Source organism: Salvelinus alpinus, chromosome 6, assembly GCF_045679555.1.
Source record: "Salvelinus alpinus chromosome 6, SLU_Salpinus.1, whole genome shotgun sequence".
Lineage (NCBI taxonomy): Eukaryota > Metazoa > Chordata > Actinopteri > Salmoniformes > Salmonidae > Salvelinus > Salvelinus alpinus.
The window spans coordinates 55,071,741-55,082,801 of NC_092091.1; positions in this window are offsets into that span (position 1 = coordinate 55,071,741).

Consider the following 11,061-nt stretch of genomic DNA (forward strand, 5'->3'; position numbering starts at 1 on the left):
GATCGAACGGGACCCCAAAACGTGTCCAAAGTTTCAGAGTGCACAACAAAGAAATTCCTCAAAATCGCACTAAACGGATATAAATTGCTATAAAACGGTTCAAATTAACTACATTATGATGTTTTTAACAACTATAACGACTAAAAACATGACCGGAGAAATATTACTCTCTAAACAACGATTTGGAAGGAGGCAGGTCTGATGCCCATCTTGCGCACGACGCATGCAGGAAGAGAGCGGTACTTCTACGTTTTCGTGTTTTATAGTGGCTGTGATTGTGCAATAGACTCCATTCAAAACGTGATGACGTACAGACACCCAGAGGAAGACGTAGGCAGTGTCGGTTTCTTCATAGCATTCACTGTCGCCTTAAAAACAGACTCCAGATCAGGGGTAAAAATTTCTGAAATCTGACCCCTGTCATGAAAAGTGCTGTAGATATTGTTCTGTACCACTCAGAGACAAAATTCCAACGGCTATAGAAACTAGAAAGTGTTTTCTATCCAATAATAACAATAATATGCATATTGTACGATCAAGAATTTAGCACGTGGCAGTTTAATTTGGAGACCCAAATATGCTAATGCGGAACAGCACCCCCTATAGTTCCAAGAAGTTTTAACAAACACGCCCCCATAAAGAAAATGAGAATTAATAACAGGTTAAGCCCCTGGTTCGACCGTGATCTTGCGGAGTTACTACACCTCAAGAATTGCATTTGACGAAAGGCTCGGCACACTCATACTCAAGCTGACTGGCTCTCGTTCAAGCAAATGAGAAATAAGTTCACTCAGGCAATCCGGAAGGCCAAAGAGCAGTTTTCTCTCTGTGGGTCTAGCCCCAAGATGTTCTGGGAAACAGTTAAAGACCTGGAGAATAAACCCTCCTCCTCACAGCTGCCCATGTCCCTTAATGTTGATGATGTGGTTGTTACTGACAAGAAGCACAAATGCAAATAAATTACTTAAAAATCATACAATGTGATTATTTTTTTAGATTCCGTCTCTCACAGTTGAAGTGTACCTATGATAAAAATTACAGACCTCTACATGCTTTGTAAGTAGGAAAACCTGCAAAATTGGCAGTGTTTCAAATACTTGTTCTCCCCACTGTAAGTAGCTACTTTTGCTAGCACGTTTAGTTCACATGTCCAAACGCTCGCGCAGATCCAGGCGAACGTCGGACGAAAACTTCAAAAAGTTATATTACAGGTCGAATAAACTTGTCAAACTAAGTAGAGAATCAATCTTCAGGATATTGTTAGCATAAATATTCAATTATGTTCCAACCGAAGAATTCCTTTGTGTCTACATAAGTAATGGAACGCAAGGCGATATCATGTGGAATGCGCTTGACCAGGAACTGGCACTCTGCCAGACCACTGACTCTAACAGTTCCCATCCGGCCCCATATCACAGTAGAGGCTTCATTAACGTTCTACAGACTATTGACATCTGGTGGAATGCGTAGGAAGTGCAAACAGATCCATATCTAACTGGGATTTGAATAGGCGATGAGTTTGAAATCGACCAGCCTCAGAATTCTCACTTCCTGTTTGGATTTTTTCTTAGGTTTTTCCCTGCCATATGAGTTCTGTTATACTCACAGACATCATTCAAACAGTTTTAGAAACTTCAGAGTGTTTTATATCCAATAGTAATAATAATATGCATATATTAGCAACTGGAACTGAGGAGCAGGCAGTTCCCTCTGGGCACGCTATTCATCCAAAGTGAAAATGCTGCCCCCTATCCCTAAAAAGTTCATGTTGATGATGTGGTTGTTACTGACAAGAAGCACATTGCTGAGCTCTTTAATCACCACTTCATTAAGTCAGTATTCCTATTTGACTCAGCCATGCCTCCTTTCCCGTCCAACATTTCCTGATCTCCCACCCCATCTAATGCGACTATCCCCGATGCTTCTCCCTATTTTTGCCCTGCCCCGCTACAAAGTCTCTCCCTGCAGACGGTCACTGAGTCCAAAGGTGCTAAAGGCACTCCTTAAACTTCACCCCAAAAAAACATCTAGGTCAGATGGTTTAGACCCTTTCTTCTTTAACCTGTCTAGGACTGGGGTTCCGCTAGCGGAACTCCTCCCACATTCCACTGAAAAGCCAGAGCGCGAAATTCAAAAAATATTTTTGAGAAATATTTAACTTTCACACATTAACAATTCCAATACAGCAAATGAAAGATACACATCTTGTGAATCCAGTCAACATGTCCGATTTTTAAAATGTTTTACAGCGAAAACACCACGTATATTTATGTTAGCTCACCACCAAATACAAAAAAGCACAGACATTTCTTTCACAGCACAGGTAGCTTGCACAAAACCAACCAAACTAACCAAGAACCAACCAAACTAACCAAGAAACAACTTCATCAGATGACAGTCTTATAACATGTTATACAATAAATCGATGTTTTGTTCGAAAAATGTGCATATTTGAGGTATAAATCAGTTTTACATTGCAGCTACCATCACAGCTACCATCAGAAATAGCACCGAAGCAGCCAGAGTAATTATAGAGACCAACGTGAAATACCTAAATACTCATCATAAAACATTTCTGAAAAATACATGGTGTACAGCAAATGATAGACAAAGATCTTGTGAATCCAGCCAATATTTCCGATTTTTTAAGTGTTTTACAGCGAAAACACAATATAGCATTATATTAGCTTACTACAATAGCCTACCACACAACAGCATTGATTCAAAGCAACAGTATTGAAGGCGACAAAACCAGCAAACGATATTAATTATTTCACTAACCTTCATAAACTTCATCAGATGACAGTCCTATAACATCATATTACACAATACATATATGGTTTGTTCGAAAATGTGCATATTTAGAGCTGAAATCCGTGGTTATACATTGTGAAAACTTAGCATTTTCGTCCCAGAATGTCCGGATATATTTCTGACACTCACCTATTCTGACCAAATAACTATTCATAAACTTTACTAAAAAATACATGTTGTATAGGAAATGATAGATACACTAGTTCTTAATGCAATCGCCGTGTTAGAATTCTAAAAATAACTTCAGTACGACATGCAGCTTACGTTATAGCGAGAGAGCGCCCAAAATCTGGGCGCAAACTAATAGTAAACATGTTCGACAGATATATGAAATAACATCATAAATGGGTCCTACTTTTGATGATCTTCCATCAGACTGTTGTACATGGGGTCCTTTGTCCAGAACAATCGTTGTTTGGTTTTGAATGGCCTTTTCCCCTCTCGAATTAGCAAGCAAAACTAGCCAAGTGGCGCTAAGCTCTCCTTCGTGAACAAACGCAGAGAACGGAAAACGCCAAAACTCCCCCAAAACATTTGATAATCTGATTAAACTATATTGAAAAAACATACTTTACGATGATATTATCACATTTATCAAATAAAATCAAAGCCGGAGATATTAGACGTCTATAACAAAAGCTTTTCAGAAGCCAATACTGATGACCTTTATGCGTCTTCCTGAACAAAGGAATTTGGGGTCATGTCATTCCAAGCTCTCTCTTTTGACCATAGAAATACCTAGATACCCCATTTCACCTCTCACAGCCTATTGACATCTAGTGGAAGGCGTATGAAGTGCATGTATACTAATAGATTTCAAGCAAAATTATAGGGAGGCACTGGAACAGAGCCTCGATTTCAGATTTTTCACTTTCTGACAGGAAGTTTGCTGCAAAATGAGTTCTGTTTTACACACAGATATAATTCAAACGGTTTTAGAAACTTGAGAGTGTTTTCTATCCAATAGTAATAATAATATGCATATTGTACGAGCAAGAATAGAGTACGAGGCCGTTTAAATTGGGCACAATTTTTTCCCAAGGTGAAAATAGCGCCCTCTATCCTCAACAGGTTGCTGCCCCTATCGTCGCCAAGCCTATATCCAGCCTTTTTAACCTCTATCCTTTCTGTGGAGGTTCCCATTCCTTGGAAGGCAGCCACGGTGAGTCCTTTATTTAAAGGGGAGATCAAGCTGATCTTAACTGTCCTCAATGATGTCACCATTGTCCTTGATTCTAAGCAATATTGTGTTGCTATTTTTATTGACTTGGCCAAAGCTTTTGATAGGGTAGACCATTCCATTCTTGTGGGCCGGCTAAGGTGTATTGGTGTCTCTGATGGGGTCTTTGGCCTGGTTTGCTAACTACCCCTCTCAAAGACTGCAGTGTTTAAAGTCAGAAAATTTGCTGTCTCAGCCACTGCCTGTCGCCAAGGGAGTAACCCAAGGCTCAATCCTAGGCCCTGCGTTCTTCTCAATTTACATCAACAACATAGTTCAGGCAGTAGGAAGCTCTCTCATCCATTTATATGCAGACGATACAGTCTTATACTCAGCTTGCCCCTCCCCTGATTTTGTGCAACAAAGCTTTCTTAGTGTCCAACAAGCTTTTTCTACCCTTCACCTTGTTCTGAACACCTCCAAAACTAAGGTCAAGTGGTTTGGTAAGAAGAATGCCGCTCTTCCCACAGGTGTTATAACTACCTCTGAGGGTTTAGAGCTTGAGGTAGTCACCTCATACAAGTACTTGGGAGTATGGCTCGACGGTGCACTGTCCTTCTCTCAGCACATATCAAAGCTGCAGGCTAAAGTTAAATCTAGACTTGGTTTCCTCTATCCTCTTTCACCCCAGCTGACAAACTAACCCTGATTCAGATGACCATCCTACCCATGCTAGATTACAGAGACATAAATTATTGATCGGCAGGTAAGGGTGCTTTTTAGCAGCTGGACGTTCTTTACCATTCAGCCATCAGATTTGCCGCCAATGCTCCTTATAGGACACATCACTGCACTCTATACTCCTCTGTAAACTGGTCATCCCTGTATACCCGTCGCAAGACCCACTGGTTGATGCTTATTTATAAACCGCTTTTAGGCCTCCCTCCCCCATCATCCTCCACATTTTTCCTCCACATCCTCATCCTCCACATACAACACCCGCTCTGCCAGTCACATTCTGTTAAAGGTCCCCAAAGCACACACATCCCTGGGTCGTTCCTCTTTCAATTCGATGCAGCTAGCAACTGGAACGAGCTGCAACAAACACTCAAACTGGAAAGTTTTATCTCAATCTCTTCATTCAAAGACTGAATCATAGACACTCTTACTGACAGTTGTGGCTGCTTTGTGTGATGTATTGTTGTCTCTACCTTCTTGACCTTTGTGCTGTTGACTGAGCCCAATAATGTTTTTACCATGTTTTGTGCTGCTACCATGTCGTGTTGCTACCATGTTGTGTTGTCATGTGTTGCTGCCTTGCTATGTTGTTGTCTTAGGTCTCTATATGTAGTGTTGTGTTGTCTCTCTTGTTGTGTTGTGTGTTTTGTCCTATATTTTTATTGTATTTATTTATTTATTTTATTCCCAGGCCCCTGTCCCCACATGAGGCATTTTGCCTTTTGGTAGGCGGGCATTGTAAATAAGAATTTGTTCCTAACTGACTTGCCTAGTTAAATAAAGGTTAAATAAAATAAATACAAATAAATAAATAAGTGGTCTGTAACGGCAGCCTTCCTCCTCTTCGTCTGAAGAGGAGGTATAGCAGGGATCGGACCAAGACGCAGCGTAGCTCGTGTTCAACATGTTTAATACAGACGATAAACGTGAACACTTAACAAATACAAAATAACAAAATGTGGCAAACCAATACAGTCCTAGCTGGTGCAGAGAAAACACAGAGACAGGAAACAACCACCCACAAAATCCCAACACGAAACAAGCCACCTATATATGATTCCCAATCAGAGACAACACAAAACATCTGCTTCTGATTGAGAACCATATTAGGCCAAACATAGAAACAGACAAACTAGACACACAACATAGAATGCCCACCCAGCTCACGTCCTGACCAACACTAAAACAAGCACAACACACAAGAACTATGGTCAGAATGTGACAGTACCCCCCTCCTGAGGTGCGGACTCCGAACGCACCCCCTTAAAACTCTAGGGGAGGGTCTGGGTGGGCATCTGTCCGCGGTGGCAGCTCCGCGGTGGCGGCTCCGGCGCTGGACACCACTCCACCACTGTCTTAGTCCCCCTCCTTAGCGTCCTTTGAGTGGCGACCCTCGCCGCTGACCTTGGCCTAGGAACCTTCACCAAGGTCCCCACTATACTGAGGAAACTCCTCCGGACTGAGGGACAGCTCATGATAGAGAGGTAGCTTATGAACTGGAGGTAGCTCAGGACTGAGAGGTAACTCAGGACTGAGAAGTAGCTCCGGACGAATGGCAGCTCCGGACTGAGTGGCAGCTCCGGACTGAGTGGCAGCTCCGGACTGAGTGGCAGCTCCGGACTGAGTGGCAGCTCATGACTGGAGGGCAGCTCATGACTGGAGGGCAGCTCATGACTGGCGGGAGGCTCATGACTGACTGGCGGCTCCAGCAGCTCCTGACTGACTGGCGGCTCTGGCAGCTCCTGACTGGCTGGCGGCTCTGGCAGCTCCTGACTGACGGACGGCTCTGTCGGCTCCTGACTGACGGACGGCTCTAACGGCTCGGGACAGACGGGCGGCTCTGACGGCTCGGGACAGACGGGCGGCTCTGACGGCGCTGGGCAGACGGATGGCTCAGATGGCGCTGGGCAGGCAGGCAGCTCAGATGGCGCTGGGCAGACGGATGGCTCAGATGGCGCTGGGCAGGCAGGCAGCTCAGATGGCGCTGGGCAGACGGATGGCTCAGATGGCGCTGGGCAGGCAGGCAGCTCAGACGGCGCTGGGCAGGCAGCTCAGACCTGAACTGTGAACTGTGAAGTCCCAGCCCGCCTCCCAAATGGCACCCTTTTCCCTACATAGTTATACCTAATGGTCAAAAGTAGTGCACTCTATAGGGAATAGAGTGCCATTTTGGATGCATCCACATACAGTGGTGCAGTCTGCCAAGACCCCACATTAGAAAGCTTGTACCGCATGCCCCCGCTCATGATAAAAAAGCCATGGCAAATGGATTCCCTAATAGGACTAATCTGGGGTAAATGTTTACTTCTGGAAAATGACCATTGACTTGGCTTGGTTGCTTTTGTTCTCAGAAAATGCTCCGAGGTGCATTTCCAAATGCATTGTTCATCATCGCTCGTTCTAGGGAGGCCACTACATATTTCCCAATCATGTTTTTCCCTCTCTGCCTTTACGGGAAGTTTGTTTGTTTGCCTCACAAGATGTCAGGACCGTGTGTGTTCCCGTAGATAAGCTTGGCTAGCAGGCGGCGTACATCACCCAGGGACGGGAGAGGAATACAATGGACCAGCTCAGTGTATGTCTGTGTCCCAAATGGCACCCTATTCCCTATATAGTGCACTACGGCACTGGTCAGAAGTAGTGCACTTTGTAGGGAATAGGGTGCCATTTGAGACGCAACCTGTGAATGGGAAACAGTGTTGTCTGTCTGTCTTTAGCCCTCCCCCTCTCTCCGCTGCTCCGCCAACCCCCAGCTCAAAAGAGAAATGAGATATGTCGTCTGTCAGTTCGTTAAGGCAGCTTGTCTGCTGCGTCTGACGATTGAGTGTTCAGATGACTTCTGATGAAATGATAGCGGGAGGGAAAGAAGGGAATACAGAAGGAGGGAAAGAGCTGAGCTTCAAGGCACACGAGGTAGGGAGCAATTCCCTCATAAGATAAGAGATGAGAGCAAGGCTTTGTCAAGATATCCACACCGGCATACTGCGTATTGAAAGGTTCAAATATGACTTTTTTTTTTTTTTTTTTAACCACCAACCCTTCCAAATAGACTATAAAGAAGGTAAAACGAAGCGGTAAGCTGGTGTGAACATTGGAACTCTGCATCTCCACTCTGCATCTCCAGAGTCCTGTCTCCAGAGGCTAGGGGAGCCTAGTGGTGGCATTGCCCTGCCCTACACTTGGAACACTTGGGACTTGGAAATGGGTGGATGGCACACCACTGACCACAGAGAAAGGAAGGATAACTACTTACTTTGACTACTTATCTTCTTGAGAATACAGGGGGTGCTATTTTTTCATTAGCATAATTTGCTCTACAGATTAAACTGCCTCTTATTCAATTATTGCTCTTACTATATGCATATAAATAATACCATTGGAAAGAAAACAATCTCTAGTTTCTAAAACCGTTTCAATTTTGTCTCTGAGTGATACAGAAGTCATTTGACAGCACTTTCCATGACCAAGAAGAAAAAAGCAAGATGTGTATGCCAGCTTCAACGCTCTGCCTATATATGGTCGTGCCCCCTATGACCCGAAACACACCTCATTGGCCTTCCTCTGGGTGTCAAGAGGACGTCAGAGGAAAAATATCTTGTTTATCTGGGACTGACGTGAAATGAGAGCTAATTCTTTGGCGTGACCGACAACTTCCGGTTGTCTAAATCGTGCGACTTGTAGCTGCGATTGTCTTCTGTTGTGCGGCCATTATGGATGAAAACTATCTCCGTCTCGAAGTTTGTTTGATACATGTGACCAGATCATCGTAATGTATGTTTTTTCAATATAGTTTAATCAGATTATTTGAATTTCTTCGGGAGTTTTGTGGTGTTCCGTTGTCTGATTTTATTTACGTTTGAGAGATCCGTGCCACTCGACCAGTACCTGTGCTAAATGGAGTGGGAAAGGAACAATTCTGAACGGAACCAACGACTCATCTTGACAAAGGACACTTTAATCAACATTCTGATGAAAGATCAGCCATAGTAAGACCCAATTTACGATGTTATATCATATCTGTTGTGCATGTGAACTGGCCGTGGGCGCCTAGCCGAATCTGCCTGGTATAGCTATGCTAATTTAGCGCTACATTTTGTTTTCGTTATAAAACATTTAATAAATCTGAAATATTGTTTGGATTCACCAGATATTGGGCTTTCAATATCTGTACGCTGTGTATTTTTCTGAAATGTTTTAAGATGAGTAATTCGTTATATGACGTTGGTCTCTGTAATTGTTCTGGCTGGGTCAGCACTATTTCAGATTGCAGCTGCAATGTAGAACTGTGATTTATACCTGAAAAATGCACATTTTTACAAAAAAAAACTATGCTATACCATAAATATGTTATCAGACTGTCATCTTATGAAGTTGTTTCTTGGTTAGTGGCTATATATATTTTTATTTAGTCGAATTAGTGATAGCTACTGACGCAGGAAAAAGCTGTTGGGAGTAAAAAAATCGTGTCCTTTGCTAACGTGGTTAGCTAATAGATTTACATATTGTGTCTTCCCTGTAAAACATTTTAAAAATCTGAAATGGTGGCTTTATTCACAAGACCTGTATCTTTCATCTGGTGTCTTGGACTTGTGATTTAATGATATTTAGATGCTACAAGTTACTTGTGACGCTATGCTAGCTATGCTACTCAGTGGGGGGGGGGGGGGGTGCTACCGGATCAGGGTTGGTGACTCGTGAGAAGTTATCTATACAGGTTATTCCCATTGACGGCAGAAGTCGACAAAGTTGATTTTAAGCTGAACAATGATTGGTTATTATTGAGGATTATGATGTTTTAGCCATAATGTCTGACTATTTTTAACCCCTGGTAATGCAGAATGACTTGTAATGTGAGGATAATCATCGCTGGATTTGTGAGAAAATGGTTTACCAACATGGTGAAATGGTTTACCAACATGGTAAAATGGTTCACCATGATTATCACGTTTTAGGGAAGACCCAGATGCATACAGTATGCATACAGTGTCAAAGTAACAAAAGTGTATTACTAGAACAGGGGCAGGCTACTACTAATATACTAATACTCTTAGTAAAAGTATTTATCTTCAACTCACAATCTGTGGATTCTATTCGATTAGATAGATTGAAATTGTGTGTTAAACATCACAGCATAGTTGAAAGATATTTGGTGCGTAGAAATCCGAAGAGGGGGGCCAGCAGAGATAGGTGGGATGGGCTGAGGGAAGCTGAGGGATGTGGAATTGGAGACAAGTGGGAGTGGAGTTGCTGGGCGGGGGATAGAATGACGGTCAAAGACAAAAGTATAAAAAATTAAGTAAAAATAATCGCCTCGGATGGTTGAGGGGCAGCTCTTGGGGATCTGTGGGGGGGGGGGGGGTCTTGGAGGGCTGCGCTGGCCTGGCGGTTGAGAGCTTAGGCCGGTGGCTGATGGATCGCTAGTTCGGGTCCCCATCGACGTGCCCTTGAGCAGGGTGTTGACCCTGGTTGCTTCTGTGTGTCGCTCTGGATGGGAGTCTGTTAGACGACTAATGTAATGTAGTTGTTGAGCGGCTTCACTGCAAGTATATTGTATGTTTTAAACATTAAAAAATAAAAAATAATACCAAATTAAAATTGAACAGGGGCAGGCAAAACGACAGGTAGGCAGAGGTCAGTAATCCAGATCAGAATCAAAAGGTACAGAACAGCAGGCAGTCTCAGGGTCAGGGCAGGCACTATGGTCAACATCTGGAAAACTAGAAAACAGGTCCTGTAGAAAAAGACATGAGCAAGGCAAAAATGCTGGTAGGCCTGACAAGACAAGACGAACTGGCAACAGACAAACAGAGAACACAGGTATAAATACACTGGGGATAATGGGGTAGATGGGTGACACCTGGAAGGGGGTGGAGACAAGTACAAAGACAGGTGAAACAGATCAGGGTGTGACAATGATAACATACTGTAACACATACAGCAGACCCCAGTGCACACAACTTCCTCCTTCATTCTCTCTCTCTATCTGTCTCAAAGACACACATACACACACATGCATGCACACACACGCATACAAGTATGCAAACGTATTATATGTTTTGTATTTGTATATTAAAACCTCTTTAGCCGACAGTCCCCAAAATTGGGCACTGGAATTACTTTAAAAGATATGTATATGTTTACATGGCTTATTTGATTGATTTCCCACCATTTTATAATTCAGAAGACAGCAATCCTGACCTTCCTAAGACCATGTAAATGTCCTCTGTGGAATTCTTTTTTATTTTCGTCCCTCTGGTGGTCAGCTGCATCATTACATCAATTTATATCACTTCACTGCAACATTACGTCAAAGGGGTGGTCCTTAGAAAAACATTTATTCAACTGATTCA